This window comes from Canis aureus, chromosome 4, assembly GCF_053574225.1.
Source record: "Canis aureus isolate CA01 chromosome 4, VMU_Caureus_v.1.0, whole genome shotgun sequence".
NCBI classification, from domain to species: Eukaryota; Metazoa; Chordata; class Mammalia; order Carnivora; family Canidae; genus Canis; species Canis aureus.
In genome coordinates this window covers 48,653,223-48,672,459 of record NC_135614.1, presented here as the reverse complement: position 1 = coordinate 48,672,459, position 19,237 = coordinate 48,653,223, and the positions used below count along the sequence as shown (strand labels likewise).

General features: G+C 34.4%; 1 protein-coding gene across 8 annotated transcripts in view; it reads left to right on the top strand.

Annotated features, from left to right (window-relative positions):
- LOC144312683 (uncharacterized) overlaps window positions 1-19,237 on the top strand; it is a 2,041,845-nt gene that overhangs the window by 190,667 nt on the left and 1,831,941 nt on the right. The window lies entirely within an intron of this gene.

Genomic DNA, 19,237 nt, shown 5'->3' with positions numbered 1-19,237 from the left:
CTATTGTTTCAGAATAATTACTAATTGTGCCTCTTACACTCATAAAAAGTTCTGGTTTCGTGTGGAACCAGAAAAATGGTGTAATCTCTCTACTAATAGGTTTCATCATAATGGGTTGTTTTTAAAAAGAATAAAGACATTTTTGATTTGTGATTTACAGAGATTTGCATGGACCTGGAAAAGTAAAATTAAGATATTTTTTCTTTTTAAAATTTTTATTCAAATTCCAGTTAATGTATAGTGTTATATTAGTTTCAGATGTGTAATAAAGTGATTCAACAGTTCCTCAACACATCCAGTGCTGATTGAGAATTGTTTAGGGATGATTGTAAAGATCCAGGGAAGAAGTTTTGAGACAGTAAATTGTAATAGGAATGAGGTGAAGGGTGCAGATTGCACATATCTAACCCAGACACCTATTGATTGGCTCAATATAAGGAATGGAAAAGAGGAAAAAGGCAGATCTGTCTCCTAGGTGATTAGCAAATTGTTAGATCTGAAACAATTAAGTAACATCTCTGCATGTTTTGTATTTATTATTGGGGATAAGATGGAGTAAGTAATAAAAGTTAATTTTAAAGGATGTATACCTTTTATGAAGATAGTGAGACTTTGTGTAAAAATGCTGACCCTACGCCAGTGGTCACCAAACTTTTTGGACTTTATATAAAAATTAATGCTAAAGATAAAATAGAGCAAGCATAAGAATGAGCTGGACATGGTAGGATACAAAAGAAAGCGGCTTTATTCCTCTTTCCTTCTCTCTGCTCTGACCTGAAATTTCAGGCTGGTTCTCTAGCTTTCTTAGTAATTTCCAAGATTTTAATGAATGTCCTCATTAAAAATGTCCAGCCCAGACCATTATATCATATCTCATCCAATTTAAATTTTCTGCAGAACACCTTGCACCTAAACTTAAACTCAGAAGCCTGCAGTGAGCTGGGGTGAGCTTGTGGTGATAATGGGAATGGGGGCTGGGTGATGGTTAGCTTCCTTTTCCCCTTTCCTGTTCTTCACATCTTTCTTCTCTTTTCGGTCTTCCAGAGATGGGCAGAAGAGCAAGTGGAAATCAGGGCAGACAAGGCTTAAATGAGGGAATTGTAACTTTTATCAGGTTTTTTTGGGTGAAGTATATTTCTACATTCTGGAATCTTTTGTCTTTTGTAGGTTCACTGGAGCTTACTCCCTAGGGCTCTCTGAGTGCAGTTTGTCAGTAGAGGCCATGCCCTCCTTGCTTTTTAAAAACATTTTTTAAAAATTTAAATTCAACTCCCCAACATAGTATAACACTCAGTGCTCATTGCATCAAGTGCCCTCCTCATCGCCTGTCACTCAGTTACCCCAACCCCCTACCCACCTTTCCTTCCACAACCCTAATACCCTTTTGATTGTCTGCTTAGACTTAGTTAGCTTCAGGGCCTTCTTTCAAGTAAAGTCTTCCCATTTACACACAGAGAGATCATTTGGGTGAAGTTCATTTAAATGCTCTCTAACAAAGGCAAGAGGGAAAATCATCTGGCCTGCTATGGTGGGAATGTGCCTCATTCCTACCGTAGTATGTTCTTACTTTGCTATCACTCACCACTGTAGCCATTCTCAACCTTGTTTTTCTGACCTGAGCTACTGTGTTCATCAAACTATAGGGAGTATCTAGCAATCTCAGTGTGGTTTTTTGAAGTCTTTTTGGTTGATTGGAGAAGGACATGGAGCAGGCAGAGATGATGTCTCAGTTTACCAATAACCAATATTTCTCACCTTAAAGAAATCCTTTCTATACTCTCCTTGATAGATTTCTTTCCTGCCCCTCACACATTCTCACTTAGGTAATCAGCCCATGGTTACTAGACTGTTTCTTTATGTCTTAGCATATTTTGCATAGATATCTGATCTAGAATCTTTTTTTTTTTTTCTTTGAGTCTAAGCCTAAAAACTTGTAAGGCAATAGGAAAATTTGCACTTAATATTCTGATATATTTGGTATCATATTTATTAATATGTTAGTTATACAGACTATGGAACTAAAATAGTGAACAAAAACTAAAGTATATTTAAGAATTATAAAAAGATAAAAAATACTTTTTAAAAAATATACCTTAAAATATACTTAAACATTTCCTATTAATAGCAAAACCACTATTTTATCTCAGTAAAAATACTAATACTTTCATACTGGATATAAGGTGATTGAATTTTTTTAGTCTTTTGAAAAACTTGGATATAGTCTCCATGATTCTGGATTAAATGTCTGAATTTTAGTTCACCTTTTTTATTTTTTTTATAAGAAAATTTAATTGAAGTCTAGTTCAAATCAATGATACATTAGTTTCACTTGTATGACATAGTGATTCAACAACTCTATATGTTATTCAATGCTCACCAAAAGTGTAGCTACCATTTCTCACCATATGACACTATTACAATACCATTAACTACAGTCCCTACACTATACCTTTCATCCCTGTGACTTACTCATTTCATAACTGGAAGCCTGTACTTCCCACTCCCCTAAGTTCAATTTGTTTTTATTTTTGATATTAATGACTTTTATGACTGAAAGACAATAACTCTCAAAAGTACATAGATATAAAGAGGAATACATGGTCAGTTTTACTTACTATAGTACTAAATCATGATACATAATTTTCAATCACATCTAGGAATTATGCAACAATTTTTACTGAGATTTTAATCTGTGAAAATTCTGTCTTTTATAGATCAGTTTTCTCATTAACAAAGTGGAAAGGCTTAAAATTTAGTGTATTTTAACAAATGTATTCAGGATACAAGGAAACTTCTTCCTAAGCACAGATTAGAAAATTGTTTCCATTTTTAATGTGAACATATGAGAGGTTTTTGGTAACCAAATCACAAAATGAGCAAAACACTTCTAAATATCCATTTTGTAAATACTTTCTCCTTGCATACTTTTTTTTTTTTTCAAATAGAGATTTTTCCCCCCTCATTCCTTGTTACAGAAACCATTTTATTTGAAGGGAAAGATTAAGTGCTCATTTTCCAAGATTATTTTCTAACTTGAATAGTTTTAACAGCCAGCTATCATAAGAAATATTAAGTATTTGGGATCCCTGGGTGGAGCAGCAGTTTAGCGCCTGCCTTTGGCCCGGGGCGCGATCCTCGAGACCCGGGATTGAATCCCACGTCGGGCTCCCCGTGCATGGAGCCTGCTTCTCCCTCTGCCTATGTCTCTGCCTCTCTCTCTCTCTCTCTCTGTGTGACTATCATAAATTAAAAAAAAAAAAATTAAGTATTTATTTAAGAGGACTTTTTAAAAAAAATAAGAAAGTTGATTAATTTTTACACTCTTATTTATTTGTTCATTTATTTTTAGTGAGACGACTTGTGAACCTCATATGATGCAAATACCAGCCTCTCTGTCATTTGAAAATGTATTTTTATAATTATTATTGTCATCCTTTTTGAACTGTCTGTAGCATATGTATAATTCTAGTTTAGACTTATTTGCTTTAATAAGCAATTAAGTTGTTATTAAGCTTACTGAATGAACTTCCAAGTGTAGTGATAGCTTTTCAGACGTGCCCTAGACTCTCCCTTTCTCAAATCTAATCTGATAAACTGTGCCATTAGTGAGTGTCCTTGTAGTTAAAAAAAAAAAAATTTCCCCCACTTAAAGCTTTTTTTTTTTCAACAATCTATTGTTGAGGACTTGCTTTTTTAAATGCATTATTTCTTTAATAGCTCTTTAGCTGTTATTTTTATGTATGAAATGCTATCTAGCAAGTGCATATTTCCAAAAGAAAAAAAAAAAGCTAAGAAAAGCTAAGAAAGGTTGGATGATTTTATTTATTCAACTGTATAAGAAAAATGACTTAATTTGTTTTAATATGTATTTCTTCATAATTTCAGCAGTATTTTCAATGCCTTTGACAGCACTATTTGCAAACAAAATAATGCATTTTAATTTGTTACCAAATCATTTGCCACATATTGTCTCAGTCATTTTTACTGTGTCAGGAATAATTACTGTTTTCTCAAAGGGGAAATTTTTTGTCTTTCATGAGGAAAAGACTTCAAAAGAGACTCTGAATGCTACTTTAAAAGTATCTTGCTAATTGTGATGGCTTTATTTTAACATTACTACTCATATCTCAAGGCAACATAAACATGTAAAGCAAATTTCATCTGTACTTCAAATTACCCCTAGATAATTTCACAATTTTCACCAGTTCCTTATGAGTTCTGACGGGGTTTTTGATTTGATTTGTTTATTTGTTTGTTTTTAACATAGTGCTGTGGTTAAGGAAAAAATTCTATTTAACGAAGAGTAGACTAAGTGTGTTAATTTGGATATGTTCTTGTTGCCTACTTGGGGTTCCCTTCTTTTTTTAAACTACATCATTAGTTTATTGAAGTCGGTTTGTTTAAATTTTAGAGAATAATCCATAAATCCACATACTCTTCTCTGTTTCAGTAAGCTGAAAGTGAACAAATAGTGAGGGTATTGCAACAATTCTCCTATAAAACTTTATACTTCTCTCAGGATAATTTCACAGTAAATCATACATAATAGTATGTCCTATGGACCCAATGAGGAACCAGAATCATTCCATATATTTGATATCATTAAAGATTTTTTTCCTAATTTTTTAGATTGTATTCTCTAATATTTCCTCTGTGCTCACCAGCATGTGTTTGCACAAGTCTTGGTGACTTAGCCCATTTAGGCCTCTACAGCAAAATATCACAGACTCGGTCACTTATAAAAACAGAAATTTATTTCTCACAGTTCTGAAAGTTGGGAAGTCAAAGATCAAGGCACCAGCATGGCCATGTTCTGGCAAAGGCCCTCTTCCTGGTTCACAGCCAACACCTTTTCTCTGAATCCTCACATAGTGGAAGGGCGAGGGATCTCTGTGGGGTCTGTCTTATAAAAACACTAATCCCATTCATGAAGGACCCACTCTGGTGACCTAAAGACCTCCCCAAAGCTCTGCCACCTAATACTAATTGTTGAGGTTAGGATTTCAGCATATGAATTTGAGGAGACATAATATTCAGACCATAGCACCTGTTATATACACATCACACTTTTAAGAATTTTGTTCTAGGTCACCTGGGTAGCTCAGTGGTTGAGTGTCTGATGCCTTTGGCTCTGGTCATGATCCCAGGGTCCTCGGATGGAGTCCTGCATCAGGCTCCCCGATCCTGCCTCTCCCTCGGTCTCTGTCTCTGCCTCTCTCTCTGTGTCTCAAATAAAAAAGTAAGTAAATAAATAAACAAACAAACAAATAAATAAAATCTTAAAGATAAAAAGAATTTTGTTCTAAATTAAATTCCTCCAGAGATGGGGGAATTTACCTCCAAATAAGAAAATTGTTCTAATAACTCTGACAGTTTTAACTGCTAGAAATTTCATTCTCATACTGATGCAAAATCTATTTACTTATATTTTCACCCACTGTTTCTAGGTCAGCCAAAGGTGGCAGACACAGAATGAGAATCCTTTATTTTATTTTTTATTCTTTAATGCACATCATTTGGGTTGCCAAATGATTTTTATGGCTAAAACAGTTGTCAACCTCACCTATACAGATATTTCTTTCATGTATTTCCAGAATAATTGTCTAATATGGTTTAAATAATATGGTAGTATTAAATATAAGTTTGTTCACAAACTGTTTCATTACCTGATTCACCAGTAGACAAAGTTTGAAATTCTCCAGGATAGTTCTTTTGAACTGACTGACCCACAGATATTCTGAAACTTCCATCTCTTTAGCTATTTTGGTTCACTTGGAAAGAACTCAGTTTCTGTGTGGTTGGTGTCTTTATAAAAAATTGTTTCTTCATTTTAGTTGCAAGAACTGATGTAATCTTTGAGATGAAGGTTTAATTGCTATTTTAATGTTAAGCTGAAATCAGAGAAGAGGTAGAGTTGGAGGGTTGCATTGTGAATGCCATACAGAAGGTGACACCTTAACATATATTATCTAAAAACTCCCCCAATTGTCCATAATATAATAATGGACACAACCTGACAAGAGCTTGCTGCTTTTGGTAGTGTGATTTTAGCTTCTGAACAATAAATATAAGAACAGTGAAAGGTACACAAAAATATCACACATTCAGCAAATGCAATCTTACAGTTAGTAGTGTTAGTGATTGTCTTTATTAAGGGTTTATTTGGGCCTTAAAGATTTCTAAGAGCACTGCATATTTACCTTTAGGGTTTTGCTTTTTTCTTGAAGACAAATTCTCAACACAGTGGGTTCTCATTGGGTGGCCTGAGAATGAACTCTCCAATGGGCTTTTAGTAGCCATTTTAAGAACAGACTCTGCTATATCTAGAGAGAGATAGGCAAAATGAATGGAGGAGATTAGGAGGTACAGGCTTTCAGTTATGGAATGAATAAATCATGGGGGTGAAAGATATAACATAGGAAATATAGTCAATAGAATTATACAATAGTATTGTAGGGTGACAGTAGCTACACTTGTGGTGAGCATAGTGTACATATGGAGTTATTGAAGCACTATATTGCACGCTTAAAACTAATACATTGTATGTCAATTTTGCATAATGGATGTCACTAAATTTGAAAAAAAAACTTTCCTGGAGGCAATAGTACAAAGCTCTTTTAAGAAATATTTCATTATTGGTGAACTTGGTGGCAAGAGAGGATGATACTCTGTAGAAAAACTCAGGCCTTGATGACTCTGAATTGAAGAATGATTCAAAATAATTGGATACAAAGTACAGGAATTTTAAGAATTTCTTAAGACAATTATTTACCTTAATTTTTTTAAGAATGCTATGATAAAAATCTAAGTGTAGATAAGTCTAAAACAGATCTTTAGATTAAAAATGACATTTAAAGGCACCCGGGTGGCTCAGTGGTTGAGTGTCTCTGCCTTCAGCTCAGGTTGTGGTCCCCGGATCCTGGGATCTAGTCCCACATCAGGCTCCCTGTAGGGAGCCTGCTTCTCCCTCTGCCTATGTCTCTGTCTATCTCTGTCTCTCATGAATAAATAAAATATTTAAAATGTATTAACATGACATTTTAAGTGATAAAAATAATTTATTGTTTACTTAGGGGGATTTTTTATTTCTCAGTGATATGAAAATGTATTTTTTTTAAATTCCAGTATAACTAACATGCAGTGTTATATTAGTTTCAGGTGTACAATATTGTGATTCAATAATGCTATACATTACTCCGTGCTCACCGTGATAAGTGACTCTTAAAAATGTTGTATTGTAATTGATAATATCTGAGTTTGATCTAGATACAATAGGCAAAAAAAAAAGTAAGTTAAATCCTGTGGTGATTTTGCTGGCTATTTCACTCAGGCAGCACATGACCCAGAGTAAGAATATAATAAGGCACATTAATATCAGTTAATCTCAGTTCCTCTGTACCTGTCATAATGTAAACATTTTCTCACAAAGTGTGTGAATTCAGAGTTAAGGATTTTTAAAATATGTTCCTTTAAAATAAGGAAACTAAGTATCTGAAGCTTTATCTAGAATGTTCCCTGTTAGAAAAAAATCTGGATTCTTTAATAACGTTTCAAGGGCTGTTTTGAGAGTACACAAGGACTGGCACAAGCCATTGCCTGTTGAAGATGTGACTTCACTATACAACCACACACATATACTCACACAAAAGAAATAATAGCAATCCCTATCAGCCTTGATAGGATGTCTGCAAAGTTTTAAGCCATCAAAAACAGCCAGAAAACGGAGATCCGGGTCTGAATACGTAGGAGGTTCGGTCCCTGCCCCCGTCTTCCACAACTTTTCTCTCCAGTTGTGTTTCTTTTCAGACTATACAGGGAAGCCCAGCTGCCAGCAGACAACAGGCTGAACGGTAGCCAGCTGCTTTATAACTGTGTTAGCCAGAAGCCCTCATGAGAAATATTTTTCCTGGAAAATAAATTATAACATGTCTAAGTGGTGCCTGACAAAGCTAAACAGGAGGCATGCTGCTCTATTGCAAATTCATCTGCAGTCTCTGGGTAGAGAGACAAATAAAAGCACTTCATCAAAATCAGTCACAGAAACCCAGGAATACCCATAGGAGACCACTAAACTCTAAATACCAATCAATTTCTCCAACTTTTTTGTCAGACTTGCAAGTCCTTTTAAGCACTGTCTTCTTGAACTGCCAGGCAGCAGCTGGCTGGTGTGGAGAAAGATCAGAAGGAGTACAGTTTGGGGGCCTTCTATGACACAGCGGTTTATCTAGCTGAGGACCCTTATTGCTGAAGGGGTTTTTTGGCCTTAGAGCATCAATTAAGGCTAAAGCCAAGAGCCTACTTTGACTTCCATATGTTTGCAATGTCTCTTCTTGAAGAGGTTTGCCTACATATACTGGGAAACAATATAAATAGAAAGTGTGTTAAGAAGCTGCCCCTCTGACTGCGAGTTTAAAACTGCAACTCTGAAAGTAATTCGATATGTAGGCTGTAGCTATTTTAATATTTGCTGGTCCCATAACAATCACAATTTCACTGGGACAAAGTGTTGATGATTTAATAAGATACTAGTCTTGGTATTGACTTTGGTTTAATCAAAATCTTACGATGATATTTAATCATGGTATTTATGAGACACCTGTTAAGATTAAGACATTTAGCCAGGTACTGCAAATGATCATTATAATATCTATCTTTCAAGAGTTTGCTTTTTCATTTAGGAATCTAATAGAAAAAATAGTTTTTCTTCTCCAGGCTATGTCTTTGATTAGTTGTGTGAACATAAAAAAGTCAGTTAGGTTTTGGCATGTGGTTAACATATAAAGAAATTCATTCTGGACAATTGATTAATTGGGATAGTGAAAGTATGGAAAAAGGCAGACCAACTTTGAACCCATATATATATGGAGAGCACAAATCAAGGTGACAATAGAGATGGAGAGAAGTGGATAGATCCGTGAAATATTTTGGAGAGAGATCCAAAGGTCCTACAAAATGTTACTTGCCAGGCTAAATATGTTCTATTAAATTTACATTGATTCTGTGGAGTACTTAAGGTTTTCACTAGGAGGACTTCAATATTATACAGAGTTTTTATGACTAGGTGTGGGACCTTCAAATGCCATTTAATTTTGTTGGAGTCCAGTCTTTTCTATAATGAACTATTATGACCCATCTCTCTTCCAAGAATATATAAAGAAAAAACAGATAATAGTTGGAAAGGAAAATTATTTTTGGATGTGCAAGACAATACTATATTATTTGCAGAAAAGTTTTAAGTGCTAAGGATTCAGGTAGGTGAGCCACCTGGCTTTTAAATGGCCTCCAGTATTAACTGCAATTTACATAATATAAAATTAAAGACACTAAATAAACTAGGAGAGTTGGAAAATATGACTATTTTATTAAATGAATCACATTCAAGTTAGAGAACTCTAAGGCCCAATATCACAAAATCAAAGGAATCTTACTGAAGTTTGACTTCAAACTGCCTTACTTTTACAAAATAGTTTCATCTGTGAGGACATTTCCTTTTTTTTTCTTTTTTTTTTTTTTTTTTTTTTTTTTTTTTTTTGTGAGGACATTTCCAAATGAAGTAATACTGGAAAAGTATTCATGAAATTATAGTGTCTACATTTTTATAAACTCTAATTCTGTCTAGATTGTACTGGATTTATTGATTTTTTCTCATGGCTAATAAAAGACATAATTATGTTTATATTATTGAGCAATCTGACTTAAAAAAAGGCAAAATATATGTTTTTAGCACGTACTTATGAACCATTGGGCTGATATGCAACATGAGTTGGGTTAGATAGAGGCCTTTTTATTATATGAGTACGATTAACAACAACAAATAAAAGCAAAAGTGATTTTAAAAATCAGGAAATGTTTTGATTTAATTTCCTTTTTAAAAAAAGAACACAAGGCAGCCCGGGTGGCTCAGCGGTTTAGTGCCACCTTCAGCCCAGGGTCTAATCCTGGAGACCCAATATTGAGTCCCGCGTCGGGCTCCCTGCATGGAGCCTGCTTGTCCCTCTGCCTGTGCCATCTGTGTCTCTGCCTCTCTCTCTCTCATGAATAAATAAATAAAATCTTAAAAAAAAAGAACAGAAATGTCATTTAAAAAGTCGCTGATTGTTTTTATAGAAATATAAGTCTCTCTGTCTCTCATGAATAAATAAATAAAATCTTAAAAAAAAAGAACAGAAATGTCATTTAAAAAGTCGCTGATTGTTTTTATAGAAATATAAGTCAAAAAGCAGTTGTGTTCTGTTTTTTAAAAAAAATAATTACAGAGGTTTTTTAATTGTACAAAGTTATAACAATTCCATAAAATAGTATATTTCTTAAAGAGTAGAAGTTAATAAAGCCTACCAATATTTAACACATATTTTAAAACTCTCATGTAGCTATATCATTCAGAAACTTACCAAGTATTTCTGGTCATGTAATAGTATATGTCTCCATACACATTATTTTGAAAGAGCTCATAGTTAAAATCTGGCTTCAAAAATTTTATCATTAAAACAAAGATTAAGTAAGTTGCATAAGACATGTTTCATAGACCTTGGCTCTGGGCAATCCTAGACTCACATTCATTTTTGCTTATTTTGTGCATTTATCTCTTAGTAACAAAAATATACTATTGAAAAAGCACTAGAGTTACATAAAAATTTGATGGTAGTTGTGAGAAAGGATGGATTTGACATGGCCCAATTGTTCAGTGTTAACAAAACTAATTTGTTTTATTAGATACAGGAATATTTCACTGTACTGAAGTGTGAATGTAGTTTAGACTTTGAAAGATTGCAACAAGGAACTGGAAAGTCATCAGTAACCTTCACATACTTCAAATCTCTGGTTTGCTCTCTCTCTGCCAATTTTGTTTTTGTTTATTTCCTTCACTGTAAAATGGTTTCCCCTTGTTTTTATTTGTTGGTTTGTTTTGTTATGATTTTTGATTTTTGTTTTTCTCACATGAGTTTGTCCAGAGCAGGAATTCTTTTGTTGTTAACACTATTAACCAACTGACTTGAACCCCAGTGACCCAACTCAGAACTATCTTTTAAAAAAGTTGGTTGGGACACCTGGGTGGTTCAGTTGGCTAAGTGTCTGCCTTCAGCTCAGGTCATGATCCCAGGGTCCTAGGATCAAGCACTGACTGGGGTTTTCTGCTTCATTCTCTCCCTCTGCCCTCCTTTCCCCCATTCATGCTCACTTGTTCTCTCTCTCTCTTTCAAATAAATTAATAAAATCCTAAAAAAAAAGTTGGTCAGTCCACCATGGGTAAAGTATCTACTCTACTCAATTGGTTTTGACCAAGGAGGTGAGCTCACATAGTCCAAGTGCATAAAGATGAGTAGGAAGAGGAAAAAATTCTAAAAGTTGTAATTGGGCTGGGCAAGTGCCTAGAAAATTTCTACTCCATTGTTAGTTCACTAGTGCTTAATTTCATGGGATGTGAATATTCAAATGCTGGTGGCTCAGTGCCAGAGCTGTTTCTTGGTCTGTTTTAACTTCTCTGTGATAAGTGTATTATACATATGAAAATGTAAACTTCAAAGAATGAGAGCACATTCTTTCCATTTGGGACCACATTTGAAATGTGGCCAGTCAACAATCAACTACAGTTAGTTCCTATATACTGACTGGTAGTTTCTGGGGAAATCAATAAAGAAATAGCATTTCAATTGTGGCAAGTCTCCAGAGGAAAGAAATTCTGTAAGAGAGGATTGTTTGAGGCTAAGGGGGGGGGGGGGGGGGACTAAACGTTTTGTTACATACTACAAATATCAACCTAAATAGTTAAATGCAAATCATTTCCCAGACCCTAAATATGCATTATAATTACAGCTAACATTTAGTGAAATGACACCTATATATGAAGCAGGATGCTGCGTCTTGACATTCAGAATTTCATGAAATACTATGAGGTAGGTATATTTTATATTTGAACATCAGAATATTTAAAAGTTGCTCGTGAAAGGCCATGAAATGAGGAAACAGAAGAGCTAGAATTCTAACCCAATTATATTTGCAACCAGAGCCTCGTTCTTTGCTCTATGTTATTCAACCTCCAGGGTTGTTGTTTTAATCTTTACTTATAAAAAAGAAAAAAAATCTTTCAGATATACATACCGAGAGTTATATCTTTTCTCTTTTTTTTTCCATGTAAATTTTTTCTAGTAATTGCTTCTAAGTATAGCATTTAATTTCTAACATCTTGTCATATTTTTAAAAATTATGTAGTTTTTCCTTATTGTTTGCAGATATTTGTGCTATGAACCCAAATATTATCATAATTAAGGACCATGTAAATCAAGATTTCTGAAATTGGTGGTAAATTTAAAATCATGAAACTACAGTTATAAAAGCTAATGTAGTTGCCCAACAGAAATGTGAAAGAAAAATATTAAAACATATTTTTAAAAATTAGAGGCATGGGGTGCCTGGGTGGCACAGTCGGTTAAGCTTCTAATTCTTGGTTTTGGGTTCTGAGATCAAGGCTCTGCATTCACTGTGGAGTCTACTTGAGATTGTCTGTCTCCTTCTGCCGCTCCTGCTCTTTCTTTCTCTAAAATAAATAAATCTTTTTTAAAAACTTAGAGGCATAGAGAAGCAAATGATAAAATCTTTTACTGGAATGTTTTTCATTCCTATGTGTATATTTAGGTGCCTTTTCTACATTGTAATTAATATAGTTAGTGCCTTTTCTACATTGTAATTAATATAGTTAGTACCTAAAACTCAGTCTCCTTATCAATTTCTGTTTCTTGTCTTTGAGTTTTGTTCCCCATCATGCTTCACCAAGTCCTGTCACCTAACTTAATTCAGCAGCTGTCCCCTAAAACACTTCATGGCAGATGTAGAGACAACTGAATTCAGATCCCTCTACCCAAATGGTAATCAAGGTGAAAACGTGCTGAATCTGGAGAAATGGATTGCAGGTATTCCAAGATCAATCCTGGAACACATTTCCTTATATGAGTGGTGTGATAAACTAGAATAAACTTAGCATATTATTCTGAATCAGACACTTAATATTTGAAAAAGGTGAGTTGATCTGAGAAGTTAAATAATGCTAGAACCCTCCTGCAAACAGACTAAGAACATACTTACTTCAAGAACATAGCCCAAATATAACATAGCATTGTTACCTTTCAGTGAACCCTAGCCAGGAACATTTATGGAAAAGATGATGTGTAGAAGAACTCTGCCATTCCCGCAACAGTTATAGGTCCTGCCTTAAGAATTGTATAGCTTAGTAAGGGGTTGCAATGATTTTTGATTTGACTCATATTACTGAGATGTTTAAAATCATTAAAATTAAAGTTGATAAAATTAGTTCATAATATATTTGTAAAGCAGTATAAATTGTTTATTTATAAAGAATGTACAGATGTTTACTGTTAGTATTTTATATTATGCAGAAGTGCACACAGTAAGTTAAGATATAAAATACCTGCAACCAATGATAAGGACAACTCTAAAAACAAAAAGTGAAGTAGATTAAGGATAGATGCTGAAAGGCAAAAATCTAAAGCTACTGGAGAAGAGTGCTACTATTTCAAGTTGGATAAGAAATAATATGTTGATAGCAAATAGATGAAAATTTAAAGGACATCTACCTCATCTCTTGGCTCAGATGTGAACTTATTTATTTATTTATTTATTTATTTATTTATTTATTTATTTTAGATGTGAACATATTTAAATCAAAAAGTGATACCATGTATATATTTACTCTAGAGGAATTTTTTTTTTTTAATTCATGGGAGACAGAGAGACAGAGAGAGGGAGACAGAGAGAGAGAGACAGAGACACAGGCAAAGGAAGAAGCAGTCTCCAAGCGGGGAGCCTGACATGGGACTCAATCGCGAGTGCCCGGGATCACACCCTGGGCCGAGGGCGGCGCACTAAACTGCTGAGCCCCTGGGCTGACCTAAAGGAATTTTTGTTAACATTGTCAGCGGTTTTAATCACACATTATTTATTTCATTTAATGGCTAAATTATGATCCACTGAAATACCTCGATGTTCCTTCTATATTGTTTATTTTCTAATTATAATCAGGTGGATTATTCCATAGTCACAAAATTATGAATGATGACTTTGAAAGAATTTGAATTAGCTGATTATAAATGACAATGCATTCCTAAACTTATGTTTATTTTAATAAAAATCGCCAACTTTAGAGAATTTGCTTCATGCAGTAATGTTTACATACATCCTTTATTTTTATTTCCTGAGTATGTTTTTATTATAAACTCCTAGAGTGAGTTATTGGAAAAAATGTTTAGCATACAATATGACAGTTTGTAATTTTTGGCTCCTTAATAATAATTTTTTAAATTGCTGATGGAAATTGATAAGCCATTTAATAAAGACCTGTGTGTGAGTATATGTAAATGCACAAATCTTACAAATCTGTAGATATGATTCAAGTACAATTCAGGAGCTATTGTTTCAATTGCCAAGTAATAAATAAACAAAAAAGGTTTCTTTTACTGTGAATATCAATATTTTAATTAATTTTTATAATCATCATATCTAATACTAGTATAACTATACTATTTGCTTTTATGAATATTATTAACTGAAGGTTAAGAGAGACTCCTTCCTTCTTGATAAGTACTTGATAGATTATTCACTCTATATGGTATGTGAGTAAAATATTTCTTTAAAGTTAGATATTCATCAATGTATTTTTATTTTCTTTTAATTTTTTTTAAATTTTTATTTATTTATGATAGTCACAGAGAGAGAGAGAGAGAGAGAGAGAGGCAGAGACACAGGCAGAGGGAGAAGCAGGCTCCATGCACCGGGAGCCTGATATGGGATTCGATCCCGGGTCTCCAGGATCGTGCCCTGGGCCAAAGGCAGGCGCCAAACCGCTGCGCCACCCAGGGATCCCCATCAATGTATTTTTAACCAAATAATTTAATTTTCTAAACATTTATTAAAATATTTTTATCTGATATGTCATTTGCAATCGAAATATCAGAAAGGGTTAGTATCCAAAATCTATGAAGAACTTATCAAAACTCAGTACCCCAAAAATAAAAAAAAATTCAATCAAGAAATGGGCATAAGACATGAACAGACATTTCCCCAAAGAAGACATACAAATGGCTAACACACGTGAAAAAATGCTCAGCATCTTTCATCATCAGGGAAATACAAACCAAAACCACAGTGAGATAGCACCTCACACCAGTCAGAATAGCTAAAATTAACAACATAGGAAACAATAGATGTTGATGAGGATGTGGAGAAAGAGAAACCCTCTTAAACTATTGATGGGAATACAAGCTGCTGCAGCCACTCTGGAAAACAGTATGGAGGTTCCTCAAAAAGTTAAAAATAGAAGTACCCTATGACTAGCAATTGCACTACTAGGTATTTACCCAAAGGGTACAAAAATATTGTATTTTTTTGAAGAGATACATGCACCCCAGTGTTTGTAGCAACACAATCCACAGTAGCCCAAATATGGTAAGAGCCCAGATGTCTATCAACTAATGAATGGATAATGAAGGTGTGGTAAATACACACAATGGAATATTATTTAGCCATCAAAAATTTGAAACCTTGCCATTCTCAATGACATGAATGGAAATCGAGTGTATTACACTAAGCAAAATAAGGATAAATACCATATGATTTCACTCATGTGGAATTTAAGAAATAAACAGATAAACATAGGCAAAGAGAAGAAAAATAAAATAAGGTAAAGAGAGATGGAAGCAAACCGTAAGAGAGTCTTAATTATAGGAACAAACAAGATTTCCGGAGGGGATATGGGTAGGGGGGGTGTGGAGTAATTGAGTGATGGGCATTAAGGAGGGCACTTGATGTAATGAGCCCTGGGTGATATATGGAACTGATGAATCACTAAATTCCACTACTGAAACTAATATTACACTATATGTGAGCTAAGTGGAATTTAAATAAAATTTTGAAAAAAAAATTATTTTTCACAACCACTGTCCCACATTTGTTAATAAAAATGTTTTGAAAGTTCAAATGATACTGATTTTGTTCTACCACCAACTGCCACTTTGACCTGAGATGTAACATCCACAGTAAAGTACTTCTGTCATGCTTTGTGGGCACAATCTATATATTGGTTCCTTTGAACTAGGTCACCTGACAACCTCTTTATGCCCAACATAGTTAACAAAATGTCACCTATATGAAATGATTCCTTGTTAGAAATCTTTTATTCTATTTTTAAATAAATATATTACATGTAACATTAATGAAACCTTTTTCCATGACCTAGAGTGAAATGTCTAATATTGTGCTTTCCTTCTCTTCTCTTGTTGTGACATAAATATTAAAATCTCCGAAATCAGATGGTTAAAGTATTGTAGGGCTGTGCTTTTCTAGTGATCATTTATTTAGTTAGTCCTTTTCCAGATGAAACAAAGATTTTAATATGTCAAATAGTCAAAAAATTCCCATGGTCCAAATGGCAGAGTTTTCTAAATATATTTAGCAGAGGGACAAAAGTATAACATTGAAATGACTGGCTAACATTAAGAATGGATAGTATAGAGGAGCTAATACCACATGATTACCTCTACTGTACTCATGAGGAAATTGAACCTAGAGTGAAGGATTTATCTAGATGTATTTCCTCCTATGTAAGTAGTATTATCTTTCTCTAAATATTATATTCTTGAATTTAACTAAAAACACCATGGTGAGATTTTAAAAATAGAGATGAAAGGATACAAAATGTAAAAAATATAGTGCAAATAATTTACAGTATATTATATATATATATATATATATAGAGAGAGAGAGAGAGAGAGAGAGAGAGATGGTGAGCTTTCCAAATTTTTGTCTAACAAGCCTTTAGAAAAAACAGGCATGCATTAGAATATATAGCTAAAGCCCTGAAAAAATATCTTTACAAAGAAGAAAAGTCAAGTCTGACAGATACCCAACCATAGATGTCATATGTTTCTATGAGTAACAAAAAAGTAGGAATGTTTTTTTTTTTTTTTTAAAGATTTTTTTTAAATTTTTATTTATTTATGATAGTCACAGAGAGAGAGAGAGAGGCAGAGACATAGGCAGAGGGAGAAGCAGGCTCCATGCACTGGGAGCCCGATGTGGGATTCGATTCTGGGTCTCCAGAATCACGCCCTGGGCCAAAGGCAGGCGTCAAACCGCTGCGCCACCCAGGGATCCCAGGAATGTTTATTATAAACACAATATCTAATAAAATATTTGAAAAAATGTTGGGAGATGGACAGCTGAAAGATATAGGAGTCTTTAGGTTATTTTATTTTTATTTTTTTGGTTTGGGGAAGGACAGTGCTCTACTTGAACACTGAAAATTATAAGGAGAATGGGGAAGTAAGATGTTTCTGCAATCCCAGGCCTTGTTTCTGGCTTCCAGCCTTTTTTAGTCATTAACCTCTCTGAGCTTAATTCTCTATTTAAACAAACAAATGATACAAAATAATCATATTTTATTTGGAGACTGGATTCCTTAAGAACTTGTTTATTCAAAATGTATGCAATTTTGAGGTAAATCCTGGCTCAGTATTTTAGGGATTTCCAGCTACCAGCTCAAGCTCCATTGTCGCTTTATTTGACTAATCAGATATAAATGGCTAACATATCCTTAGAAAATATTTCCTTAGAAATATTTCTTTAGAGAATATTGTCTATCAGGGCACCTAAGTGACTCGGTTAAATTCTGCCTTTAGCTTGGGTCATGATCTCAGGGCCCTGGGATCACGCCCTGGGGCTGGCTCCCTGCTCAGCAGGGAGTCTGCCTCTCAGTCTCCCTTTGCCTCTCTCCTTGCTTTTGCTTTCTCTCTCTCTCTCTCAAATATATAAAATCTTAAAAAAAAAAAAAAAGAAAGAAAAGATTGTCTACCAAAGCCCAAATCTAAAATCAGTAAAAAAAGATAACAAAATGTATTGACGTGAAAATATAATAACAGGAATAATAACAATGTTAATGATAATGGCAAGTGTTCACTGGAGACTTAATATTTATCAGGTTCTCTGTGCATAATCTCACTAGCTTCTTACAACAGCTCTATGAGTCAAGGCCTGCTGTCTTTATTTTCCAAACTTCTATAGAAAGTGGCAAAGACAAGGTTTGGGTCAAGAAAGCAAGACTCTGGAGTCTGGGAAGTTAATAATGATGCCAGCCCGCCTTCTATACAATCATACTGTGATTTTCAAGTCTTTTACCATGCTTCAAAACCATGTGTTGGAGGGGGGTGGTAGATTATGTGTGACTTTATTAATTGTGCTGTTTTAGAGTGGAAGAACCAGGTAATGGGAGGGCTTCACATATTTTTGGTACTGATACTATTATTTTTTTTTCCCTTTTATGCCTTATACTTGTTTTTTAAAGGTTTATTTATTTGGGAGAGAGAGAGAGAGAATGAATAAGCACGAGTGTAGAGAGGGGCAGAGAGAGACAGAGAAATGGACTCCACTGCTGAGCAGGGAGCTGGACCCGGCCTTGTTCCCCGGACCCTGAGATCATGACCTGAGCTGAAGAAAGATGCTAAACTGACTGAGCCACCCATGCCCCGTGCCTTAGACTTTTAATAAAAGATACATTCAAGCCAAATAATTTTGTAGTCTTCTGTCAATACCATCCAATGGTTTTGGATTACAGGCCCATCTTCCTTACTCAAATACAAGCTCTGTGAGGTATGGACCATACATCCTTCATTTTAGAATTCCCATAATGTTTTTTGTAGTGAATTATGAACAATATATTTAACAAATACTAAAAGAGCAATGAACAGTATAGAGCCTATAACCATTTAACTTTAAGAAGCACAGAAGTACTTAAGTATATCAAAATTAAGTCCCAGGCAGCCCGGGCGGCTCAGTGGTTTATCCCTGCCTTCAGCCCAGGGCATGATCCTGGAGTCCTGGGATCGAGTCCCACGTCAGGTTCCCTGCATGGAGCCTGCTTCTCCCTCTGCCTGTGTCTCTGCTGCGCTCTCTCTCTCTCTCTCTCTCTCTCTCTCCCTCTCTGTCTCTCATTAATAATTAAAAATAAAATCTTTAAAAAAAATTAAAAAAGAACTAAGTTCCTATATACGCACTCTAGATAAAATATACTTGCCTTCAATGATTGACCATGTGTAAAACTAAATTAGAGCAAGCTTATTATATTACATAATTATTCTTAGACATGTAAAATCAAGTAGTTCTCAGAGACATTCTATATTATACTCCCTGTACCATTAAATATCTCTAAAACAATCAACATGGTTCTATGCTA